At 45.0% G+C, this 18409-nt stretch overlaps 1 long non-coding RNA gene across 1 annotated transcript; it reads right to left on the bottom strand.

The window, feature by feature from the left end:
* Positions 1-213: 213 nt before the first annotated feature.
* LOC311239991 lies at positions 214-2024 on the bottom strand. Its single transcript, XR_014620456.1, has 3 exons — positions 1860-2024; positions 735-872; positions 214-640 (listed from the first exon to the last, which is right to left on the bottom strand). It is a non-coding gene; the product is annotated as an uncharacterized lncRNA (long non-coding RNA).
* Between the last annotated feature and the right edge of the window lie 16385 nt (positions 2025-18409).

Raw genomic sequence — 18409 nt, 5'->3', positions numbered from 1 at the left:
TTCCATCCCAGGTGTCTAAACCTCAAAAGGCTACCGAAAAGCAAGACATGGTATTGCCCGGAGTGCAGAAAAAAGAAAAAGAAGTCTAACCCTAACTAAGTTGCTGTACTCTGTCGTCTACTCTAAGCCATCCTATATTGTCAAAGTGGGCAGGGGTGAGGTGCGTTCTAGGAGTAAGGTCAAGCAGTAGTCTGACCAGTTTGTTTTGTGATGTTTGTAATTTAGTTTTTAGCCCTTTTGAAGTTTTATGTTATGGCTTCCTTCTTGGAGAAAATGTAGGTCTGCCAATGCTGCTGTTATGCATATGTTATGCATTGTTGTGCATGTTGAAACTTGAAATAGCACTTTTGTATTTTTGTATATAAAAAAAATAAGCATTTTTTACATGCATTGTTGTGCATGTTGAAATTGTAGGCCTGCCAATTGATGTCCACAGATGAAGCGGTCAAGGAGCTTGACTCGACCTTGGTTCTCTGTTGGTCACCATCCTCCTTGGCTGCATCCCTCTCCTCTCTGAGAGACTGCATCTCGTCAAACAGAGACTGCTCAGTGATGGGAGGTGTGGCTGCTTCCTCAACTTGGGCTGCTGCCTCAACTTGGATGTCTTGGCTGCAACGTTTAGTCCTCTTGTGGGGAGTCACTTTAAATGAAATAAAAACCATACTAATAAGAAACTGCAATTTAGGAACCCATTGATTTTGGCACATAACTGAAAACTAGATGATATCACTTACGATGGTATGAAGAGGAGTTCCTTTTTGCACGCCGCTCATGGCGACTGATGTTCGTTGACGTAGATGGTGTAGACTGTGATGTTGAAGGGAATACAGATGGAATGTAGTCTGGGTGTGTTTGGTCATTGACCTTTGCACCTGAATGAATGAATGAATGAATGAATGAATGAATGAATGAATGAATGAATGAAAACGTTATTAACAGATTGCAGAATGGATACAATACAGTACGGCTCAATACACACAATTGTTAAGGGGATGCAGACCAGAGAGACTTTCGTCTTGTTTACATCAGGGTCCCCCATTTTCAATTCATAGTGACATTTGTGACATACTCAACATACATGACATCATGACATTTATGGCATAGGGACATACATGACATACAGGTATATAGTACTGTTACATTTGTGACATAATATGATATGCAAATATACAGTACTGTTACCCCATAGATCCTGACAGAGAGTATATACATATGACATGTATATTACAAGCAATACGACTATTCAATAACAAGTCCTTAGAGCAAGGACAACAACACTGAATGTGATTGATAAATAGTATACTAGTAACATATAAAAATGAAAAAGGCATGTAGGCTACACTGAGAATGGACTATTATGGGGAAGTAGCTAGCAGAGACTGCTAGCTAATCAATCAATCAGCTAGCAGCTAACATCTGCTGTTTACAGCCTCACAGCCAATACAACTTAATTTACTATATAAATATGTGTTCCTTATTCTCACCTGTTATGAAATGGGTAGAGCAGACATACGTAGAATTTGACTTGGGGGACCAGGGTCTGCTTTGGTCGACTCTCCCGTCTGCTCTACCCAGTCAAAGGAAGTTGACTTCGAGAATATACAGTACTGTTTACAGTATGTGTACAAGGGAAGACTACTCGAAATGTGTTGTTTTCTTTGTGCATTAAGCCAGTCAATTTGCTCTTTGTATGGGATTATAACGGAGTTGTTCTTGTTTGTGTGCTCCCCTCGCATTTGGCGATCAATTGGACTTGAAAACAGCAGTGACCACCACTCGTTAGATCATATGAAACAGTAGCCCCTGTCACGTCACGTAAGCGGCAGATAAAACAGTGAAGATCAGATCATTTAACTTACCACTTAATCCAACGTTCATTCCCCACAGCGTCTCCGGTGACCCGAACACCAGCCAGTATTTACCCTGGTCGATTTGGTCGTCAACTCCTGCACTGTTCCCGGCACACGCTGCCGATTAAGGGCACGTACTTGGTCCTCAATAATGGACATTAGTGGACAAACCACTAAAACAATGGGGTTTACTTGCCATTTGGAATAGCCATAGGTCTTTGCTGTAGCCGGTATTTTTGTATTTCCGATTCACATTTAGGAGGCATAGCAAGTTCGGTTGTCTCGAAGGAAGGATATAATTCCAACTTGACTTTGACTTTGCGCCTCCTGGCGGCACAAAACAGAAACCGCACCCACCCTAATAAAACCATTTGACAAGAGCCGTTAACGGGCGGCAGAGGGCGTTGAAACGGCGGTAGGAGGGACCTCAATTTGCAATGCTGTAACTGTATGAAATAACATACCACTGTGGTACCGTCTAGTCGGCCCAGGAAACGTCGCACGTAAGTTGGTGTGGGCACTGGGTGGTACGTGGACGACAGTCCACACCTAGGAGCAGGGCGGTGCACCGGAAGGGGCACAGCTCCTGCCGTGAACAGGCAAGGCTGGCGAAAACGGTCAATATTTCCATGCCCGGAGCAAGCGGGGTGGGGACAAGACCGTCGGTTTCTAAACTGAGTGGCTGATAGGTACTACGGACAGTCAGCCGCTTGGGGTCCTGACTTGATGACGGACTATGAGGTCGCTATCGACTGGGTCGCCAGCCGGTTGGGAGAGCGTTATGACCCTGTTTATAGTCACAGACACGCGGGATGTGGGACCGTGAGTGACTGGACAACAGTGGCATGAATGCACCTGGCTCAATGTACAGTCAGGCCACAGTAACCTTACTAACCGATACAGGGTTAGTAGGCGAGTTGTGCTTCTGTGATCAGCAGGTTTGAAAAGAACCACTGGGAAGCAGAAGGATAAGGGGTGTCAATTCAGAGGAATCTGGATTGTCTCTCCTAAGGTTGGAAAGGGACCCAGCCTTAAATTGCACCTGAAGGTAAAATAAGGGGACTGCTTCCGTTCATGAGAGGAGACCTTACCGCCGGAAGTGGAGACCTGCATCTCTGTTGGGGGAGAGGGGCCGACGTCGGACAAGGCAGTCCTGAGAAAGGAGCTGGTTGTTGCGTCGTAGCGGACTGCCTAAACCTTACGGGGAGAGGTGCATCTAAGTAGGGGAAGGAGTGCATCCGAACGGGAGGAGGGTACTCTTAACTGGAAGGAGGTTAAAAGGGTCAAAGCGAAGAACGGTAGTCAGCCTTTGTTGGTCCGTTAGGGGTCCAGTGAATGAAGTAAGGTTTCTGGTTTAGATTAGGCATTTAAACTTTTATTATATAATTGTGGTTTCTCGTTTAGTTAGACGTTCACATTTTCTTGGTTATATGATTTGGGTGGGACTAGGGATAGCCCCAAATGGGGGAATGTTGTGGAAAATGTGTATACGGGGGTGGAGGTAGGAAAGGGGTTAGTCTTGACTAGTTTAATATAGGTCAACTAGCAGGGCTCAAAGACACTAGGGCGACAGTCTGGCTGATGTTCTTAAAACAGCCTCAAGATAGGCAGATGGACATTTCAGTACATCATATCGTGTGCTCTAATCTTGTGTCTTTTCTCTCTTTCATACATACACAGCACACACACACAGACACACAGACACACACATACACAGCACACACACACAGACACAGCACACACACACAGACACACAGACACACACATACACAGCACACACACACAGACACAGCACACACACACAGACACACAGACACACACAGTCACACAGACACACACACACACACACACACAGACACACACAGTCGCACAGACATACACACCGACACACACACACACACACACATTCCCTGTGTCACAATACACACATACAATACACACACGTCTGTACACAGACGCACACACACACAGACACACACACACAATACACACATACAATACACACACGTCTGTACACAGACGCACACACACACACAGACACACACACACATACACACACACACACACACAAACACACACACACACACACATCTCACTCTCTCTTCGATGTTCTTAATGTTTTACATCATATCGTGTGTGTACATCATATCTTGTTTATCTCTCTTCGATGTTCTTAATGTTTTTATCTAAATCTATGTTCTTCTTAAATGTCTTTATCTCTCTTCGATGTTCTTAATGTTTTTATCTCTCTCCGATGTTAAATCTACGTATCATCTTAATGTACGTCATGTCAGATCTGACATGATATGATACGTCATCATATCTGTCATGTGGGGGCAGGACTGAGAGGGGATTTAGGGGACAAGCAGAGGGATTGAGAGTTAGAGTGTTTTTTGTTCAAGCTGTGGTGATCCTCTGCTCGATCCATAGCTTTTGCTGTTAAGAACTTCTTTTCCTAAATAAATTACCTACTTGTTACAATTGGAAATATCGTCTCCTGCTGTGTTAAACAACCATCAGCCACAACAGCATCTTGGGCAGAAGATAGTTACTGTCAAATGACCATAGTATTGTATCCATAGCTATAATATAGAACAGGTCGGCTATGTGGCGTAGTGGGCAAGGCGCTCGCCACGAATGCGGAGACACTTGGCTCGCCTGTTCGAGCCCAGCGCTCCACATTGCTTTCAGTTTAGCTGGTCGTTCATACTAATACACATTGGCCGTATTAGGGGGTGGGAAACTGATGGGTGGGGATCGGGCGTTGTGGACAGCGACTCCTACAGGTCGGTTGGTGCGCCTGCGCAGTAGAATCAGGAAGTGTCGGGGGCAGCGTGAGCCTCCCACGCGTTACTCCTCGCCACTGAGAGATCGAGCTGCGCAGGTGAAAAGATGCGACTGCTGTTACCTCAAGTACCGGAGGGGACTTGTGCTATGTATGACTTAGTCCACATTGCAGCCGGCTTGTGGGAGGCAAGAAACAGCATACGTGACAGGGGAGGGTTGAATTGGATGATACGAAATTGGGATGGGAGAAAATATAGAAAATGGGAGAAAAAGTGGATAAAAAAAAATAAGCTATAATATAGAACAGTGGTTCTCTCGGGCGGTCAGGTGGCGTAACGGAGATTGCGTTCGTCACCAAACCCCGGAGTGGCTAGATTCGCCTGTTCGAGTCCAGCTCACAGCTCCGGGGTTGTCACCAGCTTGGCTGGCCGTTCACACTAATACAATTGGCAGTATTAGAGGGTGGGAGAAGCTGGCGGGGTGGGTCCGGGTCGTTGTAAACAGCGACTCCTACAGTTCGGTCGGGGCGCCTGCTAAGCGCGGTTAGGACTTGAGTGGGATAGTGTGATCCTTCCACACGCTACGCCCTCTCAATGAGAATCCGCGCTGCCAGGTGAAAAGAAGCGGTTGATTGGCTGGACGTGTGTCGGAGGAAGCATGTGATAGCCTCCACTCTCCCAGACCGACTGTGGGGGGTAAGTGCGCAGCGACCAGGAAGGGGATTGGGAATTGGCATAACGACTAACATTGGGATGGGAGAAAATCGGAGGAAAAATGGAGGGGGAAAAAGATAAAAAAAAATAAAAATAACAGTGGTTCTCAAACTTTTTACACCAAGTACCACCTGAGAACGTAGCTGGCTCTCCAAGCACCACCATATGACCGATGTTAAAATACAGTCTAGTCAGCTATGCACAGTTCACGCAGGAGGCAAATGTATTCCTAATACCATTATTTATTGTTAACTTTTGTCAGACACAGCCACAATGTACAAAGGGGTAGCACTAGAACTAGCAAACCCTTCCACACAACTCATACAATGCAAGGGCCATTGAGAACATAATAACTAACATTCTCAGAGAAAGAGTTAGAGAAAATTAAGAACTGTATTTCAGCAAATGTACTTAATTCTCTCTCTCTCTCTCTTTCTCTCTTTCTCTCTCTCTCTCACACACAGCAAGCAATTGTCCTTCATTCTCTCTCTCTCTCTCTCTCTCTTTCTCTCACACTCTCACACACTAACACACACACACAGCATGTTGTTGTCCATTGACAACTCACATAAGCAGGGCCAGACTGGGGAAATAAGTCAGGCTGGGAAATATAGTGTGAAATATAGCCCCAGTCAGGCCACTTTCTAAGTGGGGGTCCCCCACCAGGAATTATTTTGTTACAAAGACTTAATTTCCTGCATTCTGGTGCAGGAATTTTTGAAATTTTACCCTTTAAATTCCAGTGTTTGTGATGGCATCACAAATTATTGTTAACACACAAAAAGTAAAATATTTTCAATATATCAAATGTAAAGTCAATTTTTCTGGGGGGGATTATTACAGACTAGGCATGTGTCAATGATTAGCAACAACACAGATTTTGATGGATTTTTTGTAATGTCAGATTTAACAACAACTGTGGGAGTATTTCATTTTTTATCTGACATTACAACAAATCTAAAAAAAAAAAAAATCGTTATGATCAGGGCTGAAGTTGAATAAAAGATGTATGACTGTTTAGACTGCATTACTCTCTGTCACAGTGATCTCCTGGTTGTTCCCCACTTAGGTTATCTAACTATCGCGCCACCGCAACTATAAACACTGGCCTGGCCTTCTTCTAAGTTCAGTAGCCTGACTGCAAATATTTTTTTATATGTATAATATATATTTTTCAAGTACCACCAGCATTACCACCAAGTACCACCAGTGGTACGCGTACCACAGTTTGAGAACCACTGATATAGAATATAGATATAGCTCTACAAACAAGGTGACGCACTCCTATCTTTTAAAGCGTGGCCTAGCTAGAACAGGATGAGGCCAATAGCTGGCAGTCAATGTGTTAATATCTCCCGTTTTCAGCCACTTTTCCAATATCCCTCGGCTAGTCATCACTAGCTTGCTTGTAACGTTAGCTAATCGTGCACGTGCCACAGTTTTTAGTATCCGTCAGAAACAAGGATTTATTTTGTTTCTAAATCTAAAAACAACAAAATAAATGTAGAACTTATTTTAAACCCCAATTTAAATTATCTCAAGCTTATTTTCATTCATGCTAGTATTTTGATAGTATTACTGTACAACATGTTTTACAATTGATTTTAAAGTTAGTTTTATTTCATTTTTGAAAAACATTGAGATTCCAGGGATCCCTCCGAGTACCACCAGCAGGGGGCCCAAGTACCATTGGTGGTACGCGTACCCACAGGTTGAGAATGGCTGATGTAGAGCATTCGTTTCTACGAAGGCATGTTGACAAGGCATCGGGTCACACAGGGAAGCTGACTGTCTACTTCAGTGTCCGTCGGTGGCCATATGCATCTCTCCATGACTTGCTTGTAATTGCAAAGAAACAGCGCTGCTCACAGCTTGTCATTATGTAACCCAGGGGTTCCCAAACTTTTCAGGCCAGGGCCCAGAAAATAAGGCGTCAGAGAGCCGCGGCCCAATGCACATCGTCTGGCTTTTTTTTTTTTTTTTTTGCCAGGCGACCGATTTTTTAAGCCAAATATCACTTCAATCCTATTAAGTTAGTTCAAGTTAGTTATTCATTTATATGTGCTATTTATGAGAGGGCTAACTTGTTGCAAAATAATAATGATAATAATAATAGCCTCATTAAAATACTATTGTTGCTTCGGTTGTTTTCAGCGTTTTATGTGCATAATCTGTTATTTAGTTTGAAATGTTCGTTGAAATAAGTAGATTTTTCGTTTTTGTTTATTTATTAAGTTAATATAAAACCATATAGTCACATTTTAGAATACAATAGAATATAATTTTAGAATACAACTAGAAACACTATCCTGGCCTGCTTCTAAGTTCAGTGGCCTGACAAAAAAAAAAAAAAAAATCATCTCGCGGCCCACCCGTGGCTGCTCGCGGCCCACCTTTGGGTCGCAACCCCGACTTTGGGAACCACTGATGTAACCCACACGCTGCCATGGAGAACGGAACGCCCACAGATGCACACCACATGGTCAGCCATCATGACCTGGCCTGAGAGAGAGAGAGATAGATAGATACATAGAGAAAGAGAGAGAGAGAGAGATACATAGAGAGAGATAGAGATAGAAAGAGAGAGAGACAGAGAGATATAGGATTAGAGAGACAGAGAGAGATAAAGAGAGATACAGAGAGAGAGAGAGAGAGAGAGAGAGAGAGAGAGAGAGAGAGAGAGAGAGAGAGGAGAGAGAGAGGAGAGAGAGAGAGAGAGAGAGAGAGAGAGAGGAAAGAGAGAGAGAGAGAGAGAGAGGAGAGAGAGAGAGAGGAGAGAGAGAGAGAGAGAGAGGAGAGAGAGAGTGGGGTGTATATGTGTGTGTGTACACAGGGCCGCCTGGGAGAAATGCGAGGCCCTGTGCGAGATTTAAACGCGAGGCCCCCCCCCCCCCCCCCCCCCCCACCCCCCCCAAAAGGTAAAAAAATATATATATATAATCTTTTTAATTTTTTTCATACAGTCAACATATTCTTAAATAATAGCGCTGCCCGAGGCTGGGCATGGTACAGTCCAACATATAGCAAGAGAGAGAGGGCGAGAGAGAGCTCCCGTTCTACAGTCAATATACAGTGTACAGAGAGAGAGAGAGAGAGAGAGAGGAGAGGAGAGAGAGAGAGAGAGAGAGGAGAGAGAGAGAGAGAGAGAGGAGAGAGAGAGGGAGAGATAGAGAGAGAGAGAGAGAGAGAGAGAGAGAGGAGAGAGAGAGAGAGAGAGAGAGAGACACATTGGAAAGAAATTGAAATGCTATTTGGCCCCTAAACAGAGAGTACACAGTGGCAGAATACCTGAGCACTGTGACTGAAGATCCTTGACTAGGTACAGACTCAGCGAGCACAGCCTAGCCATCGAGAAAGGCAGCCATAGGCAGACTGTGTGTGTTAGAAAGAGAGAGAGAGAGCATGTGTGTTTGTCGTGTGTGTGTGTGTTAGAGAGAGAGCATGTATGAGAGAGATAAGCAAAGATGAGCCCCTAAAAGGATATTCAACTTTTTAATGGAAGAACAAAACAGAAGGAAAAGATAACTTCACAAAGGCAACATGAATATACATAGATCCAAAAGGACAAAGATCAAGACTTAAATCCAAAGAGAAGAGGGTCTATACCAGAGAAAACAGCTAAACAGCATTCAGCTAAATAGGCTAGCCAGGTACTGACACCAGGCCACACACAGCTTTGGCCAACGGCCCAACGCTACCCAAGCTACACAAACAACCAAGACAATTCACACACAGCACATGTCGTATCTCCAAATGTTGTGAAGTAACATATGTTTTGCCTGGAAAAAAACATCGTTATTAACAAAACATTCGGCAGGGGAAGGAAGGAAGAGTGGGGTAATGTCATGACATCTTACCTGCACGAGGAACGCAGGGCGAAAGGCCGCAACACAGGTCTCCACGTTGACGAAAGGCCTCTCGCTGGCGGGACAAAAAGAAGCTATGGCCGGAGCCTTGTCATGGTGCAGGCCCGACTACATCTTCTGTCAAAGATGATGTCGTAGTCAGAGTGCCAGAACCCCCTGCTATTCTCACGGCTAATGTCAATGGTCGTAGCACAAGCTAACAGCTAACTCTAGGCTAACTGATAGCATCAAACTAACGTTCCCAGCCGAGCGCAGCCGGCAACTAACGTCGTAGCTAAACAGCTAACTGGCTAACAGTTAGCTCAACCCGGCTATCGCTAACCATTAGCTAACGCAGAAGCAAGCTATGCGGCTACCACTGAAAAACTGTACAACATGAGAAAAGCAATACAGGTGCTGACACCAGGCCACACACCGTTAGCTACTAGTACTACAACAGCTAGTCGGCCAGTTTGGCTCCAGAGAGAGATAGAGAGAGAGATATCCACGGCGGGAATAGAACAGAGTGCATTAAAAACTCACCAAACGTCCAAGAGGATGGAGACAACCGCGTGGAGTTGACGAAGTTCATCTGCCGAACGACCATCCTCTTCATCTTGGCATAACAATGCTGCACGCGCTGTCTCTAGGTTAGCGAACGCTAGTTAGCCTTTAGCTAAGCTAGCTACTAGCCGACATCATCATGGCTATCCCGACTGAACCACACTTAATATTATAACGTAGCTAAAGCTAACTAGCTGTCCCTGTCTTTAGTTGGGATGGCTAGCCTGACTGAACTGTCTAACATGCAACAACTTTCATCTTCAGTCCATCTGCCGAACGATGTCCTCTTCATCTTGGCTGGCATAACCTAGGCTCCAATGCTGCATGCGCAAAATAGTCAGACGCTAGTGATGGGTCGGTCATGAGCGACTCGTTCATAAGAGCCGATTCATTGCCGTGAGCGTGAGTCGAATCGCTCACGTCTGGCAATGAGTCGGTTCACGCCCCCCCCCCCCCCCCCCCCCCGGCACGCACACAGACACACACAATGAACTCAACAGACGCTACCTTACCTGGCTGTAACCCCTCCCCTCATTGAAACCAATTCTGCTGCCTGCAGAGCCTCAGAGCCAGGAACGTGTCTAATGTGAAATATATAAGCATATAAGCAAAACTAGATTTTAGGTCTGTGATGAAAAAGGGCCTCGCGGGAAGGGGGGCCTCGCAAAAAATTTAAATTAAAATTAAAAAAATTATTAAAAAAATAATTAAAAAAATAATTTTTTTTTTTTTTTTTTTAATTTCTTTTAATTTTTTTGTGCGAGGCCCCCCTTCCCGCGAGGCCCTGTGCGACCGCACTGCTCGCACACCCCCTGAGGCGGCCCTGTGTGTACACACGTGTATATGTGTGTGCATCTGCGCCTATCGTTTGTGCCATGGCGGACTTTCTGGTAAGCAAAGTGCAAAACATTTCAGATATCCAGATGAGAATCCCATTAAATAAACCCAGCATCTTACTGGAAACACACTAAAAGCAATTAGCGCTCCGCTGACCCTCCTCCCAGTGCTTCAGTTTTAGAGAGTAATGGCAAAAGGGCCATTGTAAGCTGTGGATGGATCCATTAGCACAGACGCCATGGAGATATTAGTCATCTTCTGTTGAGCGAGCTGGAGTTCTCTGTATCTCTCTGGTGAGTGCTTGGAGGGTTGCCTAGGGTGCACGGCACAGTCCTGAGTGATTCCGTGGCTGATCCCTTCCGTGATGGGAAAAACTAAATCAAATTGCCCCCTTGACATTAAATTACCACCAATGTAAAAAAAATAAATAAAAAAAAATAACATTATTTTATTATTTTATAATATTATTTTCTATCACAGGAATTTATCAAGTTGTTTGGAAAACATGTTTTTTTATCAGGGCTATTCTGAAGGTGGTGTTTCTGTTGTAGTGCTTGTGATGGGAAGGTTGTAGGCGTATTGGTTTATTTATATATTTTCCACAGAAGCACGATTAGAGATAAGACCAGATTTGGTGCCTTTTAATTCAGCCAGATATACAGTACGTATTGAACTGTGATGTTCGCTGATGGCGAGGTAACTCAGAAATGTTCTTAGGGGGTGGGGGTGGGGTGAAGAGTCTCAAAGCAACGCATGCTCTTTGCAGATGGAGTTAAACGTTTATACGGTATAAGTACACAGAGAAGCACGTCGATGTACTTGCAAATCCTTGTTCCTTTCTCCCTTAGTTTAATGAAAGCTCTGCCTTGAGGGACGATCTAGAGATACAAGCGCTGACTTATTTTTCTTTACAATGGAATTGTGTAGCACCGTGTTAAGGATGGAATGAATGCAATCTTGTCTTTATCATGTTCAAGGACGATATTATGCATGCCAATATTCCAGTATTATTCAGGGGGCAGTGGCTCAGGAGGTAGTGCGGCACCTTGCATGGTTGCCTCTTCCGTCGGTGTGTACATGAATGGGTGAATGAGAGGCATACATTGTAAAGCGCTTTGGATTAAAAGTGCTATATAAATGCAGTCCATTCATTCTGTTTTATTCTGGATTAAGACAATACTTGTGACAGGAACCAGAATAGTGTATGTAAACATAGTCATTCCATCAGTCACCGTCTCAGTTGTGACAAGAATGGTTGACATAACTACTCTAATTATTTGGATAAGTACAAGATTTTACACACATGTAAAAGTGATAACATCCAGCACACCGCTGACAAAATCTCCAGAAAAACACAAGCACTACTTCTCAAGATAATCCCCAATCTATTGCTGGTGCAGTCTCATAATACCATGACTTCAGGTCCTGTCTGCCAACTCTGGCTGTTTTGATTAGAAGCAGGTCTCAAGGGAGAGGTCAAGCCATGAGGGCCAGCTGCCACAGGTCCTGGCAGGCCGGCTGGGGTTCTAAACTAGGGGCAAGAGTTCCCAGGGGGATGTGGGGGACGGAGACAGGGCCTTCTGTATGTTGCCGTAGGGAAGTCAGTCGTTTCCTGAATGCAGATGGAAGACAGCCAGGAGCCTGCTCTGGCCAAGAGGAAGGGCACAGCAGCTGCACACTACACTATCCAGACTGACAGGCTGCCTAGGTCTGTGAGGTGCTGTCCGTGGTGCTGAAATGGCTAGTAAACTACAGGCAAGCTGTGATTGCAAGGACACTTGAGTTTGGCGGAAAAAGTTATTGGGGGAAATTAATTTGAATGCAATACTTTTTATTTAAAGTAATAATCTCAAAGATCTTCAATTAAATAAATGTCTTTCACCAAATGCACAACAATGCATTTGCCGTATTACGAACTGGGTGTTGGTGGCAACATTACCAGGAAGAATCACAAGCAGCGCACAGTTGGTGATGTGTTTTCCATCAACCAGCAGTGATTGGTCTGTCAGCGAGGGTGGGCGGAGCTAACACAACAGGCACGCTCTTCCTCAACTCATGTGGTGTAAGTGATTTACCGATCTCTGTTATTATGGCCACAAAACACAAAAAAAAAAGATTGATGCCTACAGATCCTACACTCCAGCACGAGGCCTCCACTCCTTCAACTCCGACCTCCTCATCATCCCCCGCACCAGGCGTTCCACACTGGGAGACCGAGCTTTCTCCATAGCTGCCCCCAGGTTGTGGCACATCTGAGACCTGGATTGCCCAAGAGAAAGAAGAGGTTTTTGTGTTGGATGGGTATGACTTTAGATGTATAAACAGAATCCACAAAGGGGGAGGCGGGACTGCTTTATTCATTGATAAAACACTAAAGCATAAGGTTATTGATCACATGAGTGCTGCTATTGAAGACCTCTGTGAGTATATTACAGTGGAGATTGAAAAGGAAAAGCAGAAAAACATCTTGGTTAGCTGTGTTTATAGAGCGCCTAGTTCAAGCATTGAGAATTTCAGAGAAAAGATGGAAGAGCTACTTACTAACAGAGCAAAAGGTTACATTCATTTGTGGCGACTTTAATATCAATCTTTTAAACCCAAACAAAAAAACAATTATAGATGATTTTACATCAACCATGCATAGCCTAGGCCTCTTCCCGATAATTAATAAGCCTAGCAGAATAACCTCTCATTCTGCTACTTTGATTGATAACATTTTCACTAATATTATAAATTATAAAATTGTGTGCGGACTGCTGACAATTGTATAACAGATCACTTACCAGTTTTTTTTAATAATAGAAGATAATAATCAGCCCAAGAGGGAATCTCAGAGAATTAGTAATAAAAGACACCTTTCAGAGGACTCAATTGGGGCACTCAAAAGGGAACTGGCTCTCCAGCAATGGGTTGAGGTGTTTGAAGCAATTGATGTGGACTCAGCATATGGCTGCTTTCTGAATACATGCATGACTTTATATGATCGTTTCTGTCCTATTGTGCAGCAAAGTAGCCGACGAACAAGGAAGCCAGATAAACCATGGATAACAAAAGGAATTTCAAATGCCTGTAAAAAGAAGAATACTCTTTATAGAGATTTCATCAAGCATAGAACTAAACAGAAAGAAATCAAATATAAACATTTATTAACAGATACTATAAGAAAACGTAAGAAAGATTATTATAATAACTTACTATAAATTAATAAAAATTATAAAGGAACATGGAAAATTATAAACACAATAATTGGACATTCAAATAACAAACCAGGCTATATTGATAATTTTTCTGTAAATGGAACGGAAATAACCAACATGCATGAGTTAGTGGAGGAGTTTAATAATCTTTTTGTAAATGTTGGCTCAGATCTTGCAAGGGAGATCAAGCCTCCACAAGGGGGAGCTATTGCAGAACAATACATTAATAGGAATCCATCCACAATCCTTTTGTATGACGTATGGAAATAATTGATATTGTAAACAATCTCAAGAATAAAACATCTACAGACATCTCTTATTAAAAAACGAATCAAAGAAATTGTAGATCCCATTACTTTCGTAATCTATCTTTTAGGATGGGGACCTTTCCAACTGAAATGAAAACAGCCAAAGTAATTCCAATACATAAAGCAGGAGAGAAGAAAATATTTACAAATTATAGGCCTGTTTCTTTACTTCCTCAATTTAAAAAAATTCTGGAAAAACTTTTTGTTGCACGTCTGGACAGTTTTATTGATAAGAATGAGATATTGATTGATAAGCCAGTATGGATTCAGAACTAACAGATCCACATCAATGGCTCTCATGCAGAAGAGTTAACAAATTCAATTGATAATAAACAGTATGCAGTTAGAGTTTTTATTGATCTGAAAAAAGCTTTCGATACCATTGATCATGACATCTTACTCAGGAAACTTGAAAAGTATGGAATTAGAGGGGTAGGGCTCAGTTGGATAAAAAGTTACATAGAAAATAGGAAACAATGGGTCTCATTCCCCAAAATTTTCCAAAGAGTTCTCTTGGAAGACTTATCTTGGAACCGACTGAGACAGAATCAATGACAAGTTCACTCTGAGTCCCCAACATGCTGGTAATATGTCTTAAGTGGCTCAAACGGTCGCACCTGTGATATGATCTGATATCTGCTTGGGGAATGGCATTATGTCTTAAACTCGAAAGCGCGTCCCCGTTCAGGTCATTTGCATACAAAACAACGCCTCCAGAGCTCCTTATAAGGCAAAGTAATGACGCAGCTGTGTGGAAATGGATGCGGAAGTGCCTTGCGAGTCTTGCGCGACCCATCGAAATGAGATTAGATTAATGTATTGACATCATATATAGTACAGCTCATGGACGTGGTACACCTGCCGCAGCGCGCGCACACACACACACGCACGTGCAGTAATGAATGAACGCAGTATATGCTTATTATTCCATTAATGCCTACGGCGTAATGAATGAGCTCTCAGTCCTGATGAACAGCCAGCGTGAGTACAAGGAGGCAAGCCTACTGTGCTTTACAGAATCCTGGCTGAACGATAACATCCCGGACAGTGTAATCGAACAAGAGGGCTTCACGGTGGTGCGCGCCGACAGGACTAAACAGAGCGGCAAGAGGAGAGGCGGAGGGCTTGTTGTCTTTGTTAACTCCAAATGGTGCCACCCTGGGCACATCACCATTAAGGAACGCATCTGTTCCCCCGACATTGAACTATTGGCACTGAGTCTGCGGCCATACTATTTACCGCGAGAAATAACACATGTTCTGGCTCTGACTGTTTACATCCCACCGAGCGCGGTGGTGGCACAGGCTAGTGACGTCATACACTCCACAGTCGCAGGGCTCCAGACAAAACACCCGGATGCATTTATTTTTATCAATGGGGACTTCAACCATGTCAGACTGAACAAGACCCTGACAAACTTCACCCAGTATGTCACCTGCAAGACCAGGGGAGACAAAACACTGGACCTCCTGTATGCTAACGTGAAGGAGGCTTTCAGTGCGACTTCCCTGCCCCCCCTTGGCCAGTCAGACCACAACCTAGTGAGGCTTGTATCTACATACAGGCCTCTCATTAAGAGACAGCCACCGACCACCATGTCTGTTCTACAGTGGTCTGACGACGTCGAGGAGGAGCTACGGGAGTGTTTCAGGTCGACAGACTGGGACATGTTTGAGAGGGTCCATGCCTGGAGATGACATTGATGGACTATCCCACTGCATCACAGACTACATCAGGTTCTGTGAGGAGAGCATCATACCCACAAAGAAGGTACGCTGCTTTTCAAACAATAAACCCTGGATTAGCAAGGACATTAAACACCTGCTAAACAGGAAAACGAGGGCCTTCATGGCAGGGGACACTGAGCAGGCCAGGGCTGTCCAAAGGGAGCTAAAAAAAGAGCTAAGGGCAGCCGAGGGCAGACTACAGGCCAACAACACCAGGGAGGTGTGGGCGGGTGTCCGGAAGATTACTGGGTTCAAACAGCAGGGCACAGCTGTTGAGGGCCTCCAAGAGCGTGCAAACGACTTCAACACGTTCTTCAACCGATTCGACCAGAGTGGCCTCCCCTCCCCCCACCCATCGACACCAGCACCAGTTCACACCTACCAAGCACCCCCCCCCCACCCATCAGCACCGGCACCCCACCCCCAACAGCAGCAGCAGCAGCAGCAGCAGCAGCAGACTGCCCACCACCCCCAACCCTGACCATCACTAACAGCCAGGTCAGTAGGCAGCTCTCCAGGATTAGTGTGAATAAGGCCAGAGGACCGGACAACACCAATCCCAGGGTGCTCAAAGCATGTGCGGAGCAGCTGGCAGCACCGCTCCAACATCTTTTCAACCTCTCCCTGAGGCTGGAGAGGGTGCCCCAGCTCTGGAAGACCTCCTGCATTGTCCCGGTGCCCAAGAAGGGACGACCCAGCACCCTCAACGACTACAGGCCAGTCGCTCTGACGTCACACGTCATGAAGACGTTTGAGAGACTGGTCCTGCAACACCTCAAGCCCCTGGTGTGTGACTCCCTCGACCCCCTGCAGTTTGCATACCAGGCAAACATCGGGGTGGAGGACGCCATCATCTACCTGCTCCACAGAGCGTACACGCACCTGGAGAAGCCACGCAGCTCAGTGAGGATTATGTTCTTTGATTTCTCCAGCGCCTTCAACACCATCCAGCCGTCACTGCTAGCGGAGAAGCTCTCTGCGATGCAGCTGGAGCACGGCTTGGTGGCCTGGATCAAGGACTACCTCACTGAGAGACCGCAGTATGTCAGACTAAAGGACAGTCAGTCTGACGTACTGGTGAGCAACACCGGCGCCCCCCAAGGAACTGTGCTGTCACCCTTCCTCTTCACCCTCTATACCTCAGACTTCTGCCGCAACTCAAGCGAGTGCCACCTGCAGAAGTTCTCTGATGACTCCTCCATCGTAAGCTACATCACCGACGATGATGAGGAGGAGTACAGAGCCCTGGTGGAGAGCTTTGTGGGGTGGAGCGACAGCAACCACCTCCAACTCAACACCAGTAAGACCAAGGAGCTGGTGGTGGACTTCCGGAGGGGCAAGAAGAGGCCCCCCCCGATTCCCATCACCATCCGAGGGGTGGAGGTGGAGGTGGTGGACTCATATAAGTTCCTTGGGGTACACCTGAACAATAAACTGGACTGGTCGGATAACACAGAGGCCCTCTACAGAAGGGACAGAGCAGGCTGTTCTTCCTGAGGAGACTCATGTCCTTCAACGTGTGCAATAGACTGCTGCAGTCATTTTACCAGTCTGTAGTGGCCAGCGTCCTCTTCTATGCTGTGGCATGCTGGGGAGGCTACATCAACTCAAGGGACACCAACAAGCTCAACAAGTTGGTGAGGAAGGCTAGCTCTGTGGTGGGAGTCGAGCTACCTAGACTACAGGTGATGGCAGAGAGGGGGATGAGAAGGAAGCTGGCTGCCATCATGGAGAACCCCTACCACCCCCTCTACGACGAGCTAGTCAAGATGAGAAGCTCGTTCAGCCACAGACTCATACCCCCCCGACACTCAACTAACCGTCTCGGACAGTCCTTCATACCAGCGGCCATCAGGCTCCACAACAGTGGGCAGCGACTAGCGGCCTCCAGGCTCCACAACAGGGGGCAGGGACTGCTGCCAGACATTGACCTAGGACTAATAGGAACCCAAGGAGGACAATAACACTACCTTAGGCATACTGCACCTTATGTGGATACTGTGAATAATGTATATTTCAGTGGATACTGTGATACTGTGAATAATGTATATTTCAGTAGATAGTAAATTATAACACTACCTTATGCATACTGCACCTTATGTGACACGGTGAATACTGTGAATATATTTTTCAGTTAGTTAGATAGTAAATTATATTGACCTATTTGTTTACACTGCTTGTGTTGTTTTTACTACCTGTACCCCCCCCCCCCCTTCCCCCCATGCTGCTATGATGCCTGAATTTCCCCAAGGGGATCAATAAAGGAATATCTTATCTTATGAACGCAGTATAGGCTTATTATTCCATTAATGCCTACGGCGTAATGAATGAACGCAGTATAGGCTTATTATTCCATTAATGCCTACGGCGTAATGAATGAACGCAGTATAGGCTTATTATTCCATTAATGCCTACGGCGTAATGAATGAACGCAGTATAGGCGTATTATTGCATTAATGACTTGTTGCATTAGGATTTAGTAGATACTATATGCTCTGCCCTATGTACAGTATAGGTACAGTCTGTACTTATACTGTACGTAGGGCAGATGCAGAGCATATATAGTATCTACTAAATCCTA

The sequence above is a fragment of the Notolepis coatsorum genome (assembly GCF_963971535.1).
Source record: "Notolepis coatsorum genome assembly, chromosome: 14".
Lineage (NCBI taxonomy): Eukaryota > Metazoa > Chordata > Actinopteri > Aulopiformes > Paralepididae > Notolepis > Notolepis coatsorum.
The sequence above is the reverse complement of the archived record's forward strand: the minus strand, read 5'-3'. Positions and strand labels throughout refer to the sequence as shown.